The sequence below is a fragment of the Rhipicephalus microplus genome, chromosome 8 (assembly GCF_043290135.1).
Source record: "Rhipicephalus microplus isolate Deutch F79 chromosome 8, USDA_Rmic, whole genome shotgun sequence".
In the NCBI taxonomy this organism is placed as follows: domain Eukaryota; kingdom Metazoa; phylum Arthropoda; class Arachnida; order Ixodida; family Ixodidae; genus Rhipicephalus; species Rhipicephalus microplus.
In genome coordinates, this window is record NC_134707.1 from 63,552,544 (window position 1) to 63,568,665 (window position 16,122).

The window sequence follows — 16,122 nt, forward strand, 5'->3', positions numbered from 1 at the left end:
CCTCCTTGAAGAAAAAGAGGTGTCAGCGTGGACTGCAGCGCCACCCCGCTGATTGAGCGTGATGAGCGGTGACCCTTTTGATGCGATTGGTAGTAAGAGCAGGCACCCATCGGCCAGTAGTTTTCTCACTTAAAGCAAGGGACACCTCGGTGTCAAAGCTACGGTGTCGTCGCTACGCCCATGTCAAAGACGTTACCTGGGCGGGGGGGGGGGGCAACACCGTTGAAAGTGGCGTGTCCAGTGATTGGGCAGTGTGGTTTGGAGTCATTCCCTCATCCTTATATCTGGGGAAAAACGACCCTTCATAACCGATTCCTGCGGGGCGCTTCGAGAGCCTTCGACACGAGATCGTCACGATATACGACGAACTATTCGCCTGAATGTTCGTGGTGTAGCGAAGTGCTCGCTGGCGAAGTGCTCGCCTGCAATAACGTAAAAAAAAACTGCAAAGTTTTCCTCTTCAGTTCTTTTCATGCGTCTTCCACCCGGGTCCCCAGTGTGGGTAATGGCGAGGTCCCAACAACTCAACGCCAGAGTAGCAGCAGTTGGGATGCAGAGAACCTTCGGGTGCAACAGGGGCCAGTTTGACAGGCGCAGCATATGTACTTGTTTTTGAATAATATATGCAAGGAAGCAAGAAAGAAACTGGGGAGAAAGGTAAAGCACGGATGTTAACCAGTCTAGAGAGACCGGTATGCTACCCTACACTGGGGACAGGAATTACGGAGTTAGAAAGATGGAAAGAAATAGAGGAGAGCACGCACACAGAAAGTCGCACTTCACAGCCATCATAACACTTTTAGTCTACAACCACCGTTGCAAAGCTGTTGCCTTCAAAAAGCTGAAGACTGCTTTGATCGCCTCCACCTGTAGTGACCTTTCCGGACGACAATAATAGGTGCAAATTACCTAAAAAACCTTGCATGAAACGATGATGAAACTGATGGTAAAGCAGTATTGAGAGTGGTGATAAAAAACAAAGGTACCCGGGCTTCCAGATTTTCGTAATTGCAGCATGAGCCCAGTGTGCACTACAGCAACATGCGCCAATGGAGCGCTTTGGTGAGAATATATTTGACTCGTTACTATCTGCTGATTTCTAATACGGGGCTGGTTGGTGCATATGAAACGGCTTACCGTGTCAGCGGTCAGAAAGTCAGGCACAGTGATGCTAGTGCAGGGCGCTGCAAAGAAAAGGGACATATTCAATGGAAGGTAGCGTTACCATATTAGCGGCTCAGAAGAATTACCGCAGTAGAATAAACGAACGTCGGCATATTTAAGGCTGTTTTTTGTTGTTACACAACCTGAAGGAAATAATAGACATTTCACAAAACGTACAAGGAAAGTCATTGAGAGTAATTCTTATGAAAGTTCAAGAATAGACAACCTACGAATTTGGGATAAATCATTCGATGCTCTATACTGACTGAGCCCTTCGATCCACCTGATTTGGTACATCTGGGCGTGTAAAAGTGGCAAGCTTATTCAGCGCAACTCGTAGTCGTGACGGCGAGTGTGAAAGCCTCTTTATTGCCTGCTGGCTCTATGGAGCATGGGATCTATTTTTGAAGTTGCCGCTCTCCAATCACACCATAAAAATACGTAACTTAGCGAAGGATACTCCGGGTGCCCAAAGTGGGTTGATATCTTTTTTTGTTAGTCGTGAGTTAGAGCAGTTTAGAAGCTGCCACTGAAAGGCACTTCGCCACGCAAGGCTTGCTCACTTATTGTAAAATAATTTCAAATACGTAATTTATTTTTATTCAGAAATAGCGCCAATTCAAGGGAGCCACATACAAACTTTATTTACGTGTGTCTCGTGTACGTCCTGGGCATAAAAAATATCAGTGAATTTTGAGCGTGCAACAAGAAAAAATTAAAGCAAATGAAAATGTGGTGCTGGTTTCAATGCGGAAACAGTGATACGGACACTCCCGGCAACTTTTTGCCATCCCCGTTGACATCATGTTCTGTGTGAAGGCCACGTCAATAACGTCACCCCGTGCATCGTAAGTTCTATACGCAAGTAACATCGCTGCACGTGTGAGGCCAACAGGGCATGACTCCTCAGTGGGAAAGCAAACGCACCTGGCCTCTTTCGTCGGGCGCAGGAGCAACGGTTGGCGGGGCCGGGGGGCTACGTTGCCCAAGCCACATCCAGGAATTTTCCACACAAGGGTATGTTCGGGAGCGCTGGTGTGGGCGCTATCTCGACAGACACCAAGAGACGACCTGTGAACTTGCAGTGCTATATGAACGCATATTTATCAGACAGAGCACTCGCAGCTCGGAAACTACCTCGATCCATGGGAATCGCAGTCACATTCCTTTAAACGAGCATTCTGTTAAGTTTGGAGAGATGAGATCTACACGAGTTATCTGCTACTTCCTGTGTTGATTCCTAAGGCCACCTTGGCATTGGTCCTTGCCTCTCCCGCCACAATGGTGGCTTCCTAGGTATAGTACTTTCGTCACACAGGTGATTTCACGAAATATTCAAGCCCTTCGGCAAGTGCTCGCCCCCATCCCTTTTTCCCACCACCCGGAAAAAGATATTTCATTCAATAATGGCCTACCAGCGCGGCATATCCATAACTAGTCAAAATACATGAGCAGGTTCGTACAAGTCACAATACTTGGCTCAAAGCACTAAACTTGACATAGGTCACGAATAGCCTACTGTTTAACTTGAAGTGGAAACCCAAAACGAGTGAGATCTGTCAAGTTTTTTTAGTACGGTTGCCTTCAAGCAATTTTGATAAATATTTGAGCACTTCGAGCGAGAGTCTATGCAGTAAGACAGGAGCCATTGCATAACTAGGAGGCCGAAAGTATTCGCCGGCATAGCGAGATTAGTTTAGGAATAACGTGAGGGCATTTTTCTTCTTCAATGAAGCAAACTAGCTCATTGGACGATTACGCTAGTTTTATTGTCCAGCTGCCGCACAGAAATGATTCTCCGTGTATCAACAAGACGCAAAGGTAACCTCGGAAAGCTTCGAGTGCTAAGCAGTATTTCATTCGCCTAAATTCACAATATTTCATGCTTATCTAAATGCAGCACGGTAATTGGTCTACTTCTTGGCACCACCGGGACATCCCGGTATTGATAACAAAAAGGTTTTTAAAAATGTTGATCAGTTTACAATGCCACTAACACTTCGTCAACCAATAACATGTCTCCAAGGACAAAAAAAAGTGCACCGCTACTATACTGAGTACTGAACCACCAATTGATGCAGCTAAACTGATATCTGTGGACCGCAGAGTTTTCGTGAGTTAACTTCACCCCAAAAATATATAGTGGGCTCAGCGAGACCCTTGTAATAAATATTAGGCGAATGTTCTTTCTAAACATCTCTCACTATTCACAAAAACTGTTCGGCACATTTCTTAAACTGGAGATTTCGGCGAATGAATATGCTCTGAACTCAATATTGGGCTAAGCGAAGTGTTTGTAGACATTGCCGTTATGTACTGCAGGTGCTTTTCTGCAAGAAGCACACCTCTAAGGTAATACTTCCTTAATGGAAGCGCACTTTTCGAGAATCGCTGCTGAATTACTCCAGTAACGTGGTGGCAGTGCTTACCAGATCCTGCTTCTGCTGCAGCCAGCAGTGATAAAATGGCTGAAACAATAATAGTCACCATGTTGTCTGCTACGAGACTGAATGCCACGGACTCGGGGCTCGGGACGCAACAGCGCTCCTTTTATCGTTCGCGCCGAAACGAAAAGTCATGCCCACCTGTGGACTTTCCGTAAGTGAACAGACACGTGCGCCGCACATTGCACGCGTTATAGCCCATGCACGTGTTGACAGAACAGCTTGGAATGGTCGCGATAGCTATGTGAAGGATATTCAAGGAAGATCGGATACCTAAGCCATGCGACAGGATGCTATTGCAAGAGAAAATAGTTGAGCCTGCTGTTCTGCCGAATATGTTGCAGCTGAAGAGAAAAAGCGTGTGCGAATGAATCACGTGTTCTTAGTACTGCCGCCACGGGTCCAATAAATTAGCCTTGTCAATGGCAATTTTTGTAGCTTCAGAAGTCATCGCCGCTGAAGGCTTTACGCACGACGCGTTTTCTGCATCCATATGCAGTTATCGACCCTCTAGTAATGATCCGCAGGTGATAATGAAAAGGAGGGACGAATAAAAAATTGGCAGATCCCACGTTTAGTAAGAATCGATGATATGCGCCGCACGAATGAGAATGTTTGACATGTCACTTTAAAATCAGCTCACCGTTACGAGGTGGAGGTAAATGAAGCGTACATGACTTACGTGTCATGATTATCATGTTTGGATGTGTCGTTTACCTTCGTCATCTTTTCACACCACGCGATACCAAACTTAGCATATGTGCAACTAGCGGAATGGCCGCGAGCACGCTATGAGCGTGGTATGTTGTCATGTTCTTACATGACACATGTGTCAGGATTATCATGTTTGCACCAGTTATACATTTCGTCACCCACTAACGTCACGTAACATTTCCGATGGAGGCGGAAATGCTGTAGGCCCGTGTGCTCAGATTTGGGTGCACGTTAAAGAACCCCAGGTGGTCGAAATTTCCGGAGCCCTCCACTACGGCGTCTCTCATAATTATATGGTGGTTTTGGGACGTTAAACCCCACATATCAATTAACGTCACGTAACACCAAATTTGGTATATGCGGAGCTAGCAAAACGGTCACGAGCGCATTATGAAGGGCCCAATATACTCCAATGTAGCGTTTACGCGCGCGCACGGCGGACACAGCGATGCTACATTAGCAAAGCGCGAGCACTCTATATTCTGACGTCAGGCGCGACCAGCGTCCGTCGGCACCCCGACGCCAACCGTCGCGAAATGCGACATGCCGCATTTCGCGCCGATGCGTTACCCAGGCAACACTGCGTCTCCCTCTCTTTGTGACGGAGGGGCACCGGACGCGCTAAAACGCGCATGCGTCCAAGCAACGCAGCGCAGCGCGTGCCTGCGAGTATATGGCAGGACCGGCACCTGGCGTGGCAACGCCGGCGAGCCCGCGCACCACGTCACGTCAAAATGTATTGGCGCCTTGACTGTGGCATGTAGGCATGTTCTCACATGACACGCATCTCATGATTATCATGTTTCCACCAGTCACATACCTTCGTCATCCATTGGCGTCCCTTAAGAAATTTGGCATAGGTGAAGCTAGTGAAACACCGCTAGCGCATCATCAGCGTGGCATGTAATCATGTTACATGACCCGCATGTCGTGATTATCATGTTTCGATGTGTCATTTACCTATGTCGTCTGTTCGCGTCGCGTAATACCAAGTTTTGTACATGTGAAGCTAGCGAAACGGCCGCGAGCGCATCGTGGGCATAGCATGTAGTCAGGTTGTTACATGACATGCCTTTCATGTCCATCACGTTTGTACCAGTATCATACCTTCGTCATCCATTCACGTCTTGTAACACCAAACTTAGTATATGTTAAGCTAGAGAAATGGCCGTCAGCGCATCATGAGCCTGGCATGTCGCAATGTCGTTACATGACACGCATCTCTTGATTATTATGTTTGCACCAGGTACATACCTTCTTCATCCATTCACGTACTGTAATACCAAATCTTGTATATATGACGCTAGCGAAACGGCCGGGAGCGCATAATGAGCGTGGCATGTAGTCTTGTTGTTACATGACGCACATGTGATGATTTTTTTGTTAGGGTCTGTCGCTTGTGTTCGCCATTTAATCATGTCATGCCATACCAGTTTCGCAAAATGCCATGTGAACGAAACTACACCTAGAGCTGCAGGACTATGCAATGTAAATCATGACAATCATGACATACATGCTGTCACACAGGTCCCTTTAATTAGGCAGGCGATCGCCGGGCTAATTCCAAGGGCCGAAGTATCGGCCCCCCCGAACCGCCCCACGAAAGCGTGGGCAATTTAGAAGTGGTCCTTTTTGGCGCGGCAGCGGACGCCGGCTGTGGCCCAAAGAACAAGTCAGAGCCGAGAGTTGATAAACAAAACAAAATTATATTCTCAATAATGGCAGATCAAAAAACACCATACACAAATATGCACCCTCCACAATAGTTGCATACAATATGTCACCAATCAAACAACGTACTACACAGTACAATCAGCCACACTCGAAACAACGGACACAGACAACAATACGCACTACAATGCAGTCGCATGCATTGAACAACCAAGACACCTAAAGACTAAAGAGATAGAAGACCTATTCAGTCCAAAGTTCTTGGAACAAAAGTCGGGATGGTACTCTTCCGAGAATCACTCACTCAACGTCCAGCGTTGTTGTCGTTCCGTTGCCCCTGAAGTTTCTCTTCCAGAAAACCTCGCAAAAGTTTCTCTTCCAGGAAACCTCGCGTCTTCAATTGGCCTCTCTCCAAGCTTCAAACTTCTTCGCCGGAAACACGTCGGCTTCACACACGCAGCTGTTGCCACGCGTCTTCGCTCGATAGCGGTAAACACACACTCTTGCCTGTAGCTCGAGTCGTCACCCCTCAGGTGGAAATCATCTTCTTCTCCCGCTTTGTCTCTACGGACAAAACCTTCGCCAACTACACGGCGGTATACCCTACGCACTCTGGCGCTAACTTCCGTCTTCTCCTGCTCTCTCGTCTCGGCCGCTCGATTAAATACCTTCCACGCGAGATTCCAGAAAGTTCTCGTCATTTCGTCGGCGCGATACGCAGCAAAGGCTGGGGAGAGGGCGAGACGGTTCGAATGCCCTCCGCGTCGGATGACTCAACTCGGCATGACCACGCCTCTTTCGTTCTAGAAATTTCCAGTGCTTGCTCGGCCGCCGGTGTGGGTTGAGGAGGCTCGTCGGCGAAGCCACGCTTCCGAGAGGAGAGGCTCGCGCTCCCGGGGAGCCTTTAGATGTTTGTTTTCTTTTTTTTTGTTGACCTCGCGGCGTCACTCCGGCGGTTCGTAGCGAGAATTTGGCGGCGTGCCCTTTTTGAGCGCTCGTTCTGTGACACATGCCATAATTTTTATGTGATGACTAGTCAAGTATGTTTTTCATACAGTCATGTTGTGCTATACCAAGTTTGGTATCAATACCATTACTGAAATGGCCAGGAGAGCTAAAAGTCGTTGGCGGATAGATAGATAGATACGCTAAATGTCGCCGAAGATCGCTAAGAAATGTTTCACATTAAATATCTGCAATAATCATTAGCAGGGACAGTTTCGAGTGCGATTCGAAACGGGTGTCAAGCCAACCAGTTTGCAACCGTGGAATCCCATCCAACGCCTACGTCCTAAGAGCGCACCACCAGATCCTTCGCCCACACGAATTGGTGACGCGAGCTCCTGCTAATACTTGGCCTGAGAGACGCACTTTCGATACCAACATGGTTGTGTCTACATTGCCTATATATGAAGAAAAAACACTCTGGAATTGGACGCTTTGAAATGTTGCGAATCATGTTCGGTTTGATTTTCTGCTAAGAACCTATTCTGAAACTGAAACCGGCCATGGTATCGACGAATAGGCACCTGGATACGCGCACTTGGTCTATGCTGGCTGACATGAAGATACAATAAGATGAAATTTTGTGAACATGACAAGCGCTCGTAACCTGTCCACATTAAGAAGCAGTGCATTGGTGAATCACTGTAATTTGTCAGTAATTTGTGAATAAATGTGGAATGTCTCATGAAGGCTTAGAACACCTTTCGAGTCTGCTTATTCTTTCATTACACATGGTTCGCCTTCTTCCACTGCCCACCAACAGAGACAAGGCCACGCTTCGGTGCTGTGCGCATCTCGTCACTAGCCAGGCGTCCATGCTGGCGCTTCACCCATGTCAGGATCAAACTCCGAAGAGCAGTACAATCTCCGTGTCTTTGGGTATGTAAGGCCACTGTTCAATGCGTTTCGATGGTGCATAAACAGAAGAAAATTGCTTGTGCAGTCACATGTGGAAGCTTTTTGAAACCACCATTGCGTTTTTCTGCGACAAAGACATTCCTTTGCGGTACCTTGCCTGTTACGTTATTCATACACAACTGTCTGATGACAAGTTAGCTCGTACATCAGTGTAGATCTTCACTCCTCATTATCTCACGCTCGCGAGCGTGGGATAATAAGAAATTTGAAGTGGTGCCGTGAAGACACACAGGATTCTAGAAAAGGAATCCAGGCAATCGAAGAAAAACCGAATCCCAGAGTCGTCACCAGTCGGCACCATGACGCAACACCGAGATCATTGGCATTATCGTTACTATCGCATCGTCACTCAGTGCCTGTGGCATTGCCTGGGTGATTGTTGGACACGCCAAATGCTGTTGATGTAACGGACTCTGTTCATACTTTGATCGCAAAGCTTTAGCATTGAAGGTAACAAGGGAAGGCCACATATCGAGCTCAAAATTTAACGTAATTGCTCCTTCAAGAAAAACGGACATTTACTGGCGGCTGTGATAGTACGTAACGTCGCGTGTCATGGCAGAGTGACTCACTGTGACAAAATGTGTGTGTGTGTGTGTGCTCTTTCATTCTGGTTCCTTTTTTTCCTTTCCATTCTTTGGTCTACCTTATCCCGTTCCCATGTATGGGGTAGCAAACCGGTTGTTTTAAACATGTTAACCTAGCTCTCAGATTATACTTCTCTATTTCTTCTCTCTTGACAACCATAACAAATGAGACGTAGTTAAGGCGTTCGCCTTAGAAGCATCATAAGACGCAGAAAGCAACCACCAGTTTCGGTGTCAATTACAATCTGAGGGATTGAAAAATCGCCATGTGATTATGTATTTATATGACGTCACAGTGACGCGGCACATTGCAGAAATTTGTGTCATAAAACGGAATCATCACACCGTCGCGTGACGCGACTTCGCACGATGACGACCTCATGCGGAATAGTCGCCTGGGCAAAGTGAGCCAATCTGGGAGGCAATGGAAAGCCACTTGAGGTGCAAAAAGATTGCAGTGCCCGCGATGTCGGATAAAGTGCAAAATCATGATAGGTACGAAAAATTTTATAGCACATGGATTAACACAATTGACTCAGAAGGAAAAGGAGACAAAGAAAATGTCTTTCGCCTTTTCGGTCGTCTTCTGCAAATTCACAAGAGACCACGTCTTGTTTTCGCTAGTTATTTTAATGTGCAGATGACGCCTGCTTGTCATTATCAGGTAATGCCTTTCAATATGCTCGTACCATTTTCGCAAAATAGTATATGGCTGCTGCCGTATTTATGTACGAGAAAATAGAAGAAATGATTGGATATCCAAATGGCTCAGTTGGTAAAAACAAATATTTTATTTTAATTGTTCAGTGGTTCCCAGTTTTGTGCTCTCACAACACAAAGATTATTTCGTATCATTCTATACTTGAAACTCTTGTTTATAAAAGCGGCAGAAGTAATGTCATGTCTGGAATGTGCGGTCAGTATGATACATGTTATATATTTCGGTCCAGTTATGTTCACCACAAACACCTCGCCAGCACGTCTGTAAACAAGCAAAATAGAGTAATGGACCATATGCAAAATTGCTTTGTGCTCTGGCAACACTGTGCATTTTTACCCCACCGCCATTTTAATGTGGGCGAGCGGTCGACAACAACGCGTTCGCTAGTACGGCCGTACGACTCCTGAACACTTGTTTCACTGCGCTGAGCTACTGCGATGGGCACAACAAGACGTTTCCCAGTGCCCAAACATGCGATGTGGACAAACTGTTTGGGAATATTGCTACATCTTGCCACTTGTATGTCATCGCATCTTTCGGAAAGCGGTGGAAGGATACCTACAAGATATAAGCAAACAAACATTCAGTGCGACGTCATGAGCTAGGTTTCTCTTAGCTGTTTAAACGATTGTTTACAGGCACAGGCACTATCACAAATTCATCTCACAGGGAATAGAGGTCACACTTATATGTGCATTGCAGGGCTAATGATGCACTTGTAATAGGACCCCCTCCCCCTCAGTTTTTTTATGGGCACACTCCCGTTTCCTAGCAGCCTTTCCTAGTTATGGCCCTTCACAGCAAGCCTTAAGAGGCATTAGTCACTTGTGGACACTCGGGGGAATTTAAATAAGTTAATTTTTATATCTAAGTAGCTTCAAAGGCTTCTAGGAGCTGCGAGTGTAAGGCAGCCAAAATGCTGAATCCCATAAAACTAAGTTATGGCTGTCTCCACAGATCTATGTTTTATATGCAACATGAAACATTTTTCAAGTGAGGTGAGTTGCAACTAAAAAAAACCAGCTGCAACGCAACTGAGCCAAACAGACTAAAATGCAGAGAATAAATCCCGTCTTACGAATAAATAGGACTGCCGCGCACTGAACTCATGCAGAACGTCATTCAGTCAAGCCCTGGCGATACTCATGGTGTTAGTTTTCGAAACCTACGGCAGTGCGCCCCACTATCTTTTCGATTTTATTTCGTTGGTAAAGGAAAATTAGTGAGGGAGGCCCTAGTGGAAAAGTTGCGTCTGCGCATGTTGAGGGAATTGAAGTTAAGTGCCTGAGCAGATACTTTTCTGTTCCAAAGTGGGCATAGCCCTTATCTTCCAAATGACTGCTTTATTGCTCCGCGGTGACTGTACTTGCGGACACAACGGAGCTTGAACGCGGACAAGCAACCAAGCTGCCTTTCTAGGATGCGTGTACGGCATGTTACTCGGAGTAGCGAAAGCTCTGCTCGTCTCTATGCGCAATCACCTTCAAAAATAACATTTCTACGTCGTCTACCTACATGGTGTAATATCGTCACAAAAAAGCCCGTCCTAACAGTTCGGTTCTGTCACACTTTTTACCCCACCAGCAGTGGCGGACTCTCTATTCGACTGCAGGGAACCACCGGCGCTCTTCGATTTACCATCTCAGACTCACCGCGGATAGTCGGCGGGTAGTCCGAGGCTTCCCCGAAGTCATAAAAAATTTGAATGCCACACAGCTTTTCAGCGAGTTCGCAACGGTAAATCGAAGAGCAGCTCTGTCGTGTAGAGTCCCGACGTAGTGAAAACACCTAGTCGCAAAGCTGACAAACCTATAAAAACACGGCCTGTCTATGTAACACAGAAAAATGGTTAGTCCTGCATTGCTCTCGTGCAGCCCGCGCACCGCGGAGATACATTCATCCTAGACTGTGCCCATAAATTCTTGTGCACGTTATACCCTGTTTTGCGTTTAAATGATCGCTGCAAAATCGTAATTCATGCCGCATACCTAGCTCCCATCGCTGTCTGTGACTCCGCGCTGCTTGCACAGCGGCACACAGCAGTGTACTGACATTTCGCCAGCAAAAAAATCTCACTGCGACAGTCGAAGCGTTGAAACGCGTACGTTCACATGTGGGTCGCCCGCGCGTAGTGGTCAAGCCTCGCCAGCATCAAAATGGCGGATATGGTACTGGCTGCGTTCACTAGATGGCGCTAGTAATTTCGCATATTGCCTATTATCAAGATGAGCCTGACGGTAAAAGTAAAATTCCCAGAAATGGGGCACTGCTGATGATACCAAGCTCGATGCTTTTTTTAGGCACCTTGATTCCAAACTTCATGTAGCTAGACTTATGTTCGCTCGAAGAAAAGCATTATAGCTCAGAAGTTATGATATCAAGGCTACAGTACGCGAGAGCTGTCTCGCGTCGTTTAGTAACTGGTGCTAAATTCTACACTAAGTAGCCTCAACTGAAACAGAACTTGAGAGAGAGAGAGAGAGAAATAAATAAAAGGAAGAGAGAGTGAGGTTAACCTAGACGAACTGGTTTGCTACCCTGTACGGGGGTGGGGAAAAGGGTCGGAAAGAGGATAGAAATAGAGAGATAAAAAATATATTAGAAAAAAAAACACATGCGCACACATTCAGGGAACTCCGATCACAGTCGTTTGGACAGGCCGGTTGAACGCAAGAAGCGCAGGAGCGCCTTCACAGCCTTCTTCTGCGACACAAAGTCTTGTCGGCAGCGCAGGATTCTTTCTTCGAAAGTGGCTGGTTGTCCAGTTGGTCTAGTGCATTGCAGAGTGACTGTCTCTCCGAGCAGTATTGTGGGTATTCACACAGAATGTGCCCAGTTGTTTCATCACTGCCACAATGGTCGCATGCAGCGGTGTCGGCCATTCCTATACGGAACGCGTACGCATTGGTAAATGCGACGCCCAACCATAGTCTGCACAGCATAGTAGCGTCTCGTCGGCGTAATTCCAGAGGAATTCGAAGACTAAGAGTTGGGTCCAAAGTGCCTAACCGTGCATAGATGAAAGTGACTCGTTCCATTGTGACGAGGTGCGCTTGCGAGCAAGCATGTGGAGTTTCCGTGCAGCGTCAGTTCTGGAAAGCGGAATTGATATTTCATCGCTTTCAGTATGGGCAAAACGGACAGCTAGATCGGCCCGTTCATTGCCAATTATTGCACAATGACTTGAGAGCCATTGAAAGGCTATTTCATGTCCTTCCTCAATGAGTTGGTGAGTGTTTTCTGCAATCTCAAATACCAGCTGTTTGTACGGGCCGTGGCGTAAAGGTGATAGAAGGGATTGCAGTGCCGCCTTTGAGTCACTGAAAATTGTCCATTTTTGTGGCTGTTGGTCGTTGATGCATTGCAATGTGGCCCGAAGAGCTGTGAGCTCTGCTCCCTTTGATGTCGTAAGGTGGGAGGTATTGAATTTTCTTGTCGCGTCTTTTATCGGTATAACAAATGATGCCGTTGAACTCTTCTGTAAAACAGAGCCGCCGGTGTATACGTGTATACAGCCTTGATACGTCTCGTATAACAAGAGCAGAGCAAGCTGTCTAAGAGCAGGTGACGACATATCTGCTTTTTTCTGGATGTCAGGTATAGTTAGCCTGATGTTAGCCTGAGTCAGGCACCAGGGAGGAGTCGAAGGCCTGGCGGCGGGTGTGAAGCATGTTGGCAAAGAATCGTTATATGTGGTGACCATTTGGCAAAATGACGAACATGGTCTGTCTGCTGGTAAAGAGGCTTGGTGGTGGCAGGGTGTCCGAGCAATATGCCTTATATGTGTCCTGAGTGCCTCAAAGTCGATATGTGTCGTGATGGGGTGGTCACCAGCGATAGCTATAGTAGCCATTGTCGACGCACTACGAGGCAAGCCGAGTCAAATCCAGAGTGCCTGGGACTGAACACTCTGTAGCGTTTGAAGGCTTGTTTTGCTTGCATTGGTCAATGTCGGTAAACTGTACCGCAGAAATCCGAGAAAAAGTACTGTGTACAGCTGTAGCATTGCACTGGGAGACATTCCCCAAGTCTTCCCTGCAAAGAACTTCAGTATACTACAGATGTCCATTAACCGTTTCTTCATGTACGAAACGTGATCGCTCCATGAGAGATTCCTGTCAATTATGACGCCCAAAAACTTGTGCGATCGAACGTAGGGTACAGTTTGACCATTGATGCTTATAGTGTACTTATCCATAGGCTTTCATGTAAAAGCTACGAGGGCACATTTCTCGAAAGAAATTTCCAAGCCTTGATTTCGTAGGTAGCGTAATGTTTCAGTGGAAGCTTTTTGAATTCTCCCTCGTAACTGCAGGCGTGTTACAGCCGATGTCCAAATGCAGATATCATCTGCGTACTTTGATAGCCTGACCGTGCTTGGCAGATGCTAAGTGAGAGCAATTAACGCAAGATTGAACAGCACAGGGCTTAGTACGCCACCCTGGGGGACGCCACGGTGGCTGTAATGTGGAGAGGTTAGACCGTCTTCAGTGCTGACAAAGAAGGATCGCATTGACAAATAACTACGTATCCAGCGATACATCCGACCACCTACTCCTACATCTTCGAGAGCGGTGAGAACAGCTTCATGCGTAACGTTGTCGTACGCCCCTTTAACGTCTAGGAACAAAGATGCGCAGAGACGCTTACGGCCTTTCTCGTGTTGGACGTAAGTGACCAGGTCGACTACGTTATCAATCGATGCTCGACCACGCCGAAAACCTGCCATGGCATCTGGGTAGATGTTGTTACACTCCAAGAACCACTCCAGGCATCCCAGGATCATCCTCTCCATAACTTTGCCTACACAACTAGCCAATGCGATCGGACGATAAGATGAGAGCTCCAACGGTGACTTGCCTGGTTTCAGAAGTGGAACTAGGCGACTTGTCTTCCAGCTTGTCGGGAGCGCTCCATCTTGCCAGGATTTGTTGTACAGCTCCAAAAGGAGGATTCTCACGCGTTCACCCAGATGACACAAGGCCCTATAAGAAATTCTATCGGGCCCTGGTGCCGACGGGCGTCCACACAAAGCTAGTGCTGCTCTGAGCTCCCCGATTGAAAAAGGCATATCCATGCGGGAATCCAGTGTTTGTGGACAGTTAGTCGAGGGCAATAGGCTATTGGGCACTGCGAGTGGCCCAGATACTCTGGCACAGAAGTCTTCTGCCATGTCAATGCCACGTCTCTGTTCAGAAAGTGCGAGACCTCGTACCGTCTTCCACAATTGGGATAAAGGTTTTCGTGGGTCAAGTGACTCACAAAAAACAGTCCAACGTTGTGACTCGAGTTTAATTATCCAGCGCTGAATCTTCTTTTGTACACGTCGCGCAATTCGTAAGTCTTCTATTGCCTCCGTGCGTCGGTATCTTCGTTCAGCACGCCGTCGGATTGCTCGAAGTCGTTCTAGCTCGATATCAAATTCCGTTACTTTGGGAGAGCTGGTTAGGGTACACGTAGTATCGTGTATTGTGCTTTTAATTATCTCCTCTATGTCGAGGGATATGTTTGCCTCACATTGCTCTTCCATGCGAGACTGGAATTTCAACCAGTCTACTCTCTGAATACTATCGCGTACCTTAGCACAGGACAATCCTTCGATTTTGACGTAAGTAGGAGTGTGGTCACTTCCATGCGTTTATATGTCTGGAAACCACTCAGCACGCCTGACGAGGCCTCGTGAGACAAAGGCCAGGTCAAGGCAGCTGCTATACCTTGAACCACGTAGGAACGTTGGACTGCCATCATTTAGCAAGAAAAGTTGGTTGTCGGAGGCGAAGGACACCAACTCTCTCCCTTTAACATCGGTCTTCGAACTTCCCCATATTGTATGATGGGCGTCGAAGTCGCCAATTATAATGCATGGGTGAGAAGTTGCTGACAGGATACCTTGTAGTCTTGTATGGTCGAAACGGCTTGACGGAGAGAGGTAGGCACCCACAACCGTGATGGTAAGTCTCCTTTTCACTGTTATACTTATATATTGATTGTCGTCATGGGGTGACGCCGGATGATGGATGTAGGTGAGGTCGCGGCGAATAAACATCAGAACTTTGCTATTGTCCGCAGTTGTAGACGACATGAATGACTCATAACCAGAAAGTCTGATTTCTTTCTGTAAATTCAGCTCGCAGATGACAATGATGGGGAAGTTATTGCTGCACACAAACCGACGGAAATCGGCGATGCGTGACCTCAGTCCCTGGGCATTCCATTGAATAATCGCTGCCTTTTGGACCTCTTCTCTGAAAGACAGTGGCTGGTGAGCCATTATTTACTCAAGCGCTGCGAGTACTGGACTCAAAGCGTCCAGTAATTGCAATGCACTTCTTGCTGACGGTGTGTGCATGTTGCTTAACAACAAGCGAATGGCGTTAATTAAGGGTCGCAAAAGAGCTATCACTTGCTGACCTGTGTTCCGCAAGTCCTCCATTACAGCAGCTTGCTCTGAAGAAGACGGCTTCTGCTGCAGCTCTTCTGAGCGTTGTGTACGCGTAAGTGGAGGCCACTCTTCTGTAGAGACTGGTCTGCCCCTTTGCTCTTTTACAACGTCTGTGTTTGCCGTGCTTGAAACTGCAGCTGGCGATCTTTCCTGATGCGTCGACTTATTGCCTGAAGTTGGCGCTGTCCGACGTGAAGACCTTCGACGGCGGCGTCGTCTTCGCCGGATTTTCTCAGCAGCTTCTTTGTGGGTTGAGCTGTCTCGTACCATTTGGTTCAGAATAGAAAATTCTTTTTTTATGTGCGGACATTCTTTCGAAGAAGCCTTGTGAGCACCCTGACAGTTAGGACACCTCAGTGTCGTAGCACTACAGTTGTCTTCCGCGTGTGGTTCGGCGCACCGGGGGCTCGCTGCGGAGCTCCTGCAAACACCCTTTACATGGCGGATCTTCTGACA

The 16,122-nt window shown here is 47.1% G+C and overlaps 1 protein-coding gene across 4 annotated transcripts in view; it reads right to left on the reverse strand.

Annotated features, from left to right (window-relative positions):
• Nucleotides 1-1,137: 1,137 nt before the first annotated feature.
• The window catches only part of LOC119187299 (venom metalloproteinase antarease TserMP_A-like), a 121,612-nt gene continuing 106,627 nt past the window's right edge, over nt 1,138-16,122 (reverse strand). For 3 of the 4 annotated variants that reach the window (XM_075872015.1, XM_075872016.1, XM_075872013.1), the window contains one exon: nt 9,270-9,485. The gene's annotated coding sequence lies outside the window, so the exon portion shown is untranslated. Of the gene's footprint in view, nt 1,185-9,269; nt 9,486-16,122 lie in introns of those variants that run through there. The other variant, XM_075872014.1, reaches the window with a different exon arrangement.